Source organism: Hibiscus syriacus, unplaced genomic scaffold (genome assembly GCF_006381635.1).
Source record: "Hibiscus syriacus cultivar Baekdansim isolate YM2019G1 unplaced genomic scaffold, ASM638163v2 tig00111254_pilon, whole genome shotgun sequence".
In the NCBI taxonomy this organism is placed as follows: domain Eukaryota; kingdom Viridiplantae; phylum Streptophyta; class Magnoliopsida; order Malvales; family Malvaceae; genus Hibiscus; species Hibiscus syriacus.
This window is the reverse complement of record NW_024063037.1, coordinates 244,518-253,216: the sequence shown is the minus strand read 5'-3', so window position 1 is coordinate 253,216 and position 8,699 is coordinate 244,518.

Genomic DNA, 8,699 nt, shown 5'->3' with positions numbered 1-8,699 from the left:
AGCACGGGCAACAGGGAAGAAGAAGGAGAAGAAGGAAAATACTTAGCTTTTTAACTTTTTCCCCTTTTCTCTCTTAAATCCTAATAAAAAATAATTTTAAATCCATTTCCCTTTAAAGGACCAAAATGCCCTTTTCATTTTTCCATTTTTACTAATTGGTCTTAATTAAATCGTTTCTTATACTTTACCATTTATTCAATTTAATCCTCCAAATTTTAAATCATTTCAGTATAGTCATCGACCTGATATTTGGGGTATTATACTACCTACTTAAGGATTAGTTGTTCTATCCCTGAAGTAGGGGTCTCATGCATCCCTAAGACCTTAGCTAAGGGCTTAGTCATGAGTACACCTCTAAAGGGTCTTTAGCCTTCTAAATCTAATGTGAATTGTCTAAATATGATACTGACGCTCCTTTACGTTGTCTGAATGCGACACTAAGTATGCTATGCATTAGCTAAATGCAATACTAACTCTGCTATGCATTATTTGAATGTAATATTACTATAATGCGTGACACAAGATGAGGTAGACATCATGGTACAGCTAAGGGACTATATCTCGAGCTCAAATACCCCTATAGTCTACCTAAGATACCCTTGTCAACTTACGTCATCGAGTCTTGGGGCATCTACACCCAACTACAAAAACAAATGTCGTGACATTGACTGGTATATGCCTGTACACATTGACAAACAAGACAATGACCCTACTGCTAAAGTAACTCGGGTGTCTTGGTTGTTTCTCGAGTCACATAAAGACTAGTTTTATGACATCCTAACTATTACTATTTCTAGTTGTTATTGTTACTGACCGTTACTATTTTTTTTTCTAGATGTTGTCTCGCTCATTCATTCATCTAGAACATTATGCGAGGGTTATTAATATAATACTTATGATAATCTTTACTAACCTGGTTATTCTCTATTTAAGGGTATTTTAGTCATTCTTTGACTCTGGGGAAATCTCTTCGCATTTTTAGACTTCACGATGATTACTGTGTTTACTATTTACTGTCTATGGTTTTGGTTGGCTTGATATCTAACTCGAATTCATTTCTGGGTAGTGATACTCTATTTACTATTACTATGTTTCCCTCAATTCGCCTTCGAACTAAAGGAGTAGTGTATGTCCAACACTCTTGATCGTTCTTGCAGTTTACAACACTACTGTCTGATAATCGGATTGCTTGGTCACGCCTCTCGTCGGTACACTTTGTGCACTGATCCTCCATTAATAACTATCCATTATGTGCTTACTAAAGATTTTTGAATGTATTACGCCTGCTATGGTTAAACTAGTTGTAACCCACTCCGATGAGTGTCACTGGGCCCCTTTGGCCATTAAAGTCATTCACAGACTAAGTCTTGTCTTTATGAACCATCTCTAGCTCTTATAGGTCTTAACCAAGTTGAATCTGACCATACAAAGTAGGTAGCATCAATACTCTAGCTGTAGTATTGATACCCTAGGTCGTCAAGTATCGACATCCCTATAGTATTGGTACCAAAAATGTATTATGTTATGAAAATAGGGCTTAATATCGATATTTCTACCCCGAGTATCGATACTGCAGGGATAATATCGATACTCATCCTAGAAGTATCGATTCTTCCCTCTAAAAACCCTAATTTTAGCCACAATTCAACCAGTATCGATACTATTCACCCCAAATTCATATTTCGAAACTAATATTTTAGGCACAGGAAAACACCCAAAATTATCCTAAATGACTTGGGTTGGTTCTGAAACTTATTCTGAAGTTTAAGTATCATAAAAACACCTCCTTAACACCTAAAAATTGATTTAATCTTGAATTCAAGTTTAAACCCTAATATGCTCAACCACACAAATCTTAGTAAATTCTTAAAATTTATGAAAGCTTAATAATCCAAAGGATTATAAATACACTACCTTGCTGATTGAATCCCAAAATAAAGCTCATTTAGCAAGAAATCATCCTCTACCATGACTTGGATGATAAAATGTAACACCCGTCTCCCGTATATGTTTCCGTACATAAGTAACAATATCACATAACTTTTAAAACATTCGCTTTTAAAAAAATAGTAAAATTTTGTTTCTATTCATAAAATATTTTAATTTAATAATAATAAAGCATTCATTAACTTTTAATATGTAAACAAATCTTAAAGTTCAAACATATTAAATATTACCTCATCGTAAGTCAAATACTTTTCAGAGCATTATCATAAGTACATTACATGCCAGCTAATAAAATAAAAGTAGACATAGTTGTCGTACAATTACTGATGAGGTGACCTTTGATTGACAATGTCAGCTACACTCCTTACTCCGCTCGTACTAATACCTACGCGTGAAATCAACACACACTAAGTAATCACTTAGTGAGGCATAATAATAATGAGGTGAATTTAAAACATAAGTATATCATAACTATCAAAATAAGAATTGAATATTACAACTCATTATAAATTCTGTGGGTTGCACATAGTGCCGATACGGTAATTTACAAACTCATTATGAATTACGTGAGTTGCACATATAGTGCTGATACGGTAATTCACAAAATCATTTTGAATTACGTGGGTTACACACATAGTGATACGGTAATTCACAAACTCATTATGAATTACGTGGGTTGCACACATAGTGCCGATACGGTAATTCACAAATTCATTATGAATTACGTGGGTTGCACACATAGTGCCGATACGGTAATTCACAAATTCATTATGAATTACGTGGGTTGCACACATAGTGGCGATACGGTAATTCACAAACTCATTATGAATTACGTGGGTTGCACACATAGTGTCGATATGGTAATTCACAAACTTATTATGAATTACGTGGGTTGCACATATAGTGCCGATACGGTAATTCAAAAACTCATTATGAATTATGTGGGTTGCACACATAGTGTCGATACGGTAAAATGAAATATATACATTAAACAAAATGCATCTATGACTATCATAACATATAAGTACATAATAAATGCACTCACCTGGTTAGCCTCACTATTATGCCCAAAATGTAGTCCGACTATTCGGCGACTTTATCCTTGCCTTTCTATTTTCTTGACTCAGGAGCTTGATTATGATCTGCACAAGCATCCATAATCACACATTAAAATATGATGTTAGTATACTTACTAACATTTATTTAAAGTAATAATACCCAAAAGTACTATAAATTTTGAAATCTACTAAAATTCACCCTAACTTAACATTTCAAACTGAATAGTACTGATATCCCTCATATGGTATCGATACTTCTCTTCTATGGTATCAATACCCACTTCAGTATCAATACCATTTTAGCATTATGGAATTTTATTTCTAATTACGATATCGATACCTTACTCTTGGTATCGATACCTACACTTCAATATTGATACTTCTTTAAATCAGTATCGATACTGTTCATCTAAATCCTCCGATTTAACTAATAATATCGACACTATTCTTCCAGTACCGGTACTATTGCCCAGATTTTACCACTTTTACTTTGAATTTTACATAAATTTCACCTAAATCTCTTACTTTTATCTCCAACCATACCATTAAACTCATTATCACTTGTCCCAACTAACTTACTTCCATAAATTTCTTTATAACATCTAAAATCTCCAAAGAACACTCAAAACTAAGAATCACACCCAAATTTCAAACATTTTTCAAACACTTCTCAGCCTCAAAATCTCTTATTTACCTCTTTGATAAGTCAAATATGCCTTAAACTTCAATAATTGACCCTATTTTATCAAATCACTTAAAACCCCATTTTATTAGTTCTCTAATAAATCATTATTCTCATAGTTTTATTCACTCTTAAGCTTTTCTTAAGCTTCTATATCACGTAAAGTTTCAAAATCATACCATAACTGAAAGGAAAAACCAACTTGAAGGAAATATTACCTTTGCTATGGAGGGCACAAGGACGACGGGAAGAAGAAGAAGAGAACAAAGTTTCAGTTTTTACCATTTTCCCCTTATCCCCTTAATAAATATCCCAAGAAAAAATTAAATATTATATTCATTTTCTTCTAAAAGACCATAATGCCCCTCAATTTATTTTATTCTTAGTAATAGGTTTTAAACAAACTTTCTTAAATAAATCCTTGTACTTTTCAATTTATTCAAATTAACCCACCAAATTTTAAATCATTTCACGATAGTCACTGACTCGATGTTTGGAGTATTACATAAAACCTCTTTTTTTCTTGCAAAATAAAACCAAAACTTGAATCTTTACAACTACGCTGCTGGGGTTTAATTAGGACAAATTTGAAATATAAAAGAGGCTCAAAAACCTTACTTTTGCTATTGCTTGGGGAGGAAGAAAAGGGAAAAAAGAAAGAGGAGAAATGAAGAGAATGAGAAGATGAAGAAATAAAAATGTTCATCTTTTTAAAAATGGGCTAATTACTCTACTTGTAACACCTACGACCCATATACTTATACCAATATAGGTTATAGATGTCACATGAGTATTTAAAACGTTTACCAACTAAAAAGTGATTAATTTTTTTTCCAAATTGTAGTTAACAACACAAAATCTTAAATCACAAAAAACTGTTGCATAATAATTTAAAACTTATATTATCGTAAAATACATCCATTTATAAAAGTAATACTGGTTAATATCATCCATTATGAAATAGAGTAAAACAATTGAGTTTAGCCAGTACAATCTGTTTCCAAAATATTTCAACAAATCAAATAAGACAATTATAAGTACATGCCACTAAGTTAAAATCACATCAAAGGATGTCTTACTAATATTGTAATATACTCCTCGATTTTCTTGGTGTTTCTTAGTACTCCTTACTCCTACTCCTGATCTTTACCTATACGTGAAAATCATCACACGCTAAATATATACTTAGTGAGGTCATTAAAATAATAAACAATGTAATACAACTCATGCATGAAATTAAATGTCTTTTTCCATTTTCAATAAGATCACCTTACTAGAATGACTAATATTTTACCATAATCACAAGATAATAATATCATTATAATCATTTATACCAATAACCATAGCCCAAATGTAAACCCATGAAGACTCTAGGTATTCGAGTAAAATATATAAACCGTAGTGCTAAACCTGCACTAAGTTTACGCTCTAGTGCAAATCTGGATATGATACGTAGGGTTGTACCCACCACCTACACTAGGTTTATACTCTAGTGCTAATCCAGATATGACACATAAGGTCGTGCCTACCACCTGCACTTAGTGTCCTTAGACACTAGTGCTAATATAAACCTGCAACTGCTATACTTTATGGCATGCCAACTATACCTTGTCCTTCAATGAATTACTTAGGCATATAGTATAATTTATTTCATCCATGGTATCACATATCCATATAATTAACATTAGTGTAGTTCATACCCAAAATAAATTCATGGAAAATATCATATTTGTTAGTGATCAATGCATTATGATTCCACACTTTGACATATCAAGGTCATTTCGATATTATGAATAATGACATAATATCATGCTGATATAAACAAGGTAGACTCATCACAAGTCTTCCTGATGATGTATAAAACATCCATGTACAATGTTATACATGCATTGCACTCATCTTGACACTTTATAATTTTCAAAAGATTTGCTCCACTATGCTCCAAACTTAATCCTTTTTATATTCAATTTACTTCGAACGCAAAGTCAGTTACGATCTGTACAAAACCATAAATTTATATTGATACATATGTTAGTATTGTACTAACATAAATACATTTTCAAAACCAAATCCGTAATCATACTTGAAACTTATTCACCACCAAATACTTCAACACTTATTAATTCTTTTAATTTTGGCATAAACTTTCCAACTCATATAAAATTATCCTTCACTATTTTACCACTTAAGTTTCAATACCAAAATTCAAGCATTGAAATAATTACCATCCAAGTACATTTACAAACTTATAATTACATATGAACACCCCAAACTATTCGAATATCATATAATTCACTGAACTTTACAAACTTCCATAATGATCCAATTTCATATCCTAACACTCATTTCAATTCCCAAATAACAATATCCAGTATAGTACATCAATTAAAGAACAATTACACAACAACTCATCATTTCCAAAAAATATTGATTTGGTCCTCAACTTTTTAAAAATTACATAATGATCCCCAAATTCTAAAGATTGTAGAATACTTCCTACATCATTTCTAGTTTTCACATAATTTTTCTCACACATTTAAGCCATGATCGTACTTCAAAGTTCCAAAACTAGGGTTTTCATGATTTTGCTCTTTTTTATTCGATTCAAGCATGAAATCAACCTCCATCCAACCTTACAACATCTCTACAATCAAAGACCTAATTAAATTTCATCAAAACACTAAGTTTATAACTCAATAATTTGGCCGAATTTTAAAGAACAATTTTTAGGAAGATTGAACATGTTTTAATCATCATGAAAGCTTGAAAATAAATCTACAACTTCAAAAACATCAAGATTCATCTTCAATTCCATAAACCCTAATATGAACACAAACCCTAGAATTTTGGATCTTTGAAATCAAGCAGGATTAGCAAGCATAAATGGTACCAAAATATAGCATTTTTCGCGTAGAAAAAAAAATTCTATTTCATGGCATAACCCGAAACACAAAGGAAATTACTCAAAAATTAAAAAAAAACAAATTCTCACATTTGTAGGAGCTCACAGCTTGGGAGGTGGAAAATGAACAAAATAACATGAAATTTTAGATTAATTTCATGTTAATTTACCTTTAATTTAAGCTTAAATAAATAGTTTATTCATTTAATGGAGAAAAGACCAATTTACCCTTAATGAAACTTCATGTTTACCATGAAACCAAGACACCTCAACCTTATCATATTCCAAAAGTCAAAGATGAACAAAATATTTCCCACTTTACCATTTTGCCCTTGAATCTTCCCAAAAATTACAATCATGCCACTTTTATCCAACGATCTAGATTTAACATGTAATTAAATCCTCAAACCCAATGGTTTATATTATTTTCCAACATTTAAAAATGTGAAAATAAATTTTTAAGCCTAATTTATCATCCTTCAATTTTTCTTGAAATTTCTATTCGATTCGATTTACTAAATTTTTTTCTCAAACTTTATCACTTTTAATACAAAATCCGTACAAAAAATATGACTCCCAGAGAAATGTCATTCTTGTGGTAAACTATTTATTTACGGGGACGGATTGTAATTTTCTAAAATTACCATTTTAGTCCCTAAACATTTCTAAAGTTTATACTTTGATCAATTAACTTTTAAAATTTACATTTTGGTCACTATCTAAAATTTGGGGTATTACACTGCTGGTCTCTCCTCATCTTTCTACTATGAAAAAAATCCCCTTTTTATGGTTAATTGTCTAATATCCCATATATCAGGTCAATGACTTTATTAGAAAGATTTAAAATTTGAGGATTTATTTGAATAAATGATAAAAAGTAAGGACTGATTGGGAATAGTTTTCAAGACCAATTAGTAACAATAGATGAATAAAGAGGGCATTTTGGTCTATAAAGGAGAAATGAATTTAAAATTCATTTCTATTAGGGTATAAAAGTATAGGAAAAAGGGGGAAAGTGAAAAACACTAGTTATCTTCTTTCCTTCTTTCCCGTGAAAGAGCTCTCTTGCATAGCCAAATGTAAGGTTTCATTTGCCTAGATTATCCTTTTGTTTTTGGTTGGTTTTTGAAACATTGAGTATTATAGAGGCTTAAGGAAAGGTTAAATAATATTAAAACTAAGAGATGAATGAATTATTTGAGATTAAAGAAATGGGTTTTTAAATGATTTGTTGGAATATGAGTTTTTACTGATGTTTGTTAGTATATTTGACTTGTCAAAGAAGTAAATAAGACATTATAAACTTTAGGTATGATTAAAAACATGTTGGATAAAGTAGTATGATTCTTGGTTTGAATGTTCTTGGGAGATTTTAGACGTTTAAGAAGCTAAATGAAGGGAAGTTAGTTGGGATAAGTAAAGAAGAGTTTAATAGTATTGTTGGGGGTAAACATAAGGAAATTTGACCAAATTTGGGTAAAAATCGGGCTGAAAAATGGAAAATCTGGGTAAGGGTATCGTACTATAAGAACAATACCCATACTATAGATTTAATTTGGGGAAATTAGATGAATGGTATCGATACTGAAAGAGAGTATCAATACCAAAATATAGAAGTATCAGTACTAGAAGAAAGGTATCGATACCTGGATCCAGAATGTAAAAATGGTATAGATACTGAAAGGGAGTATCGATACCATGATAAGGGTACCGATACTATTGAGACAAGAGTTATAGGATAGACTAAAATTGTTATAGAGATTTAAATAATAGTACTTGTGGGTATTATTAAAGTATACTAACATTGGGTATGGTATGTGTATATCCTAAATATCAGATCAGGGACTATATCAAAAAGATTTGAAAATTTAAGATTTAATTGAAAAGTGGTAAAAGATGAGAAAAATGATTTGGAATAGTGTTTAAATTAATTTGTACCAATAGATAAGTTAAGATGGAACGTTGGTCTTTTAAGAGGGAAAATGAATTTAAAAATATATTAGAGATTTTAAATAGTAGGAAAGAGGAAAGTAAAGCATTTCCTACTATTCTTCTTCTTCTTCATGTTGGTGTTTCTCTCCATTCCAGCATAAGGTAAACTTCCATTAGC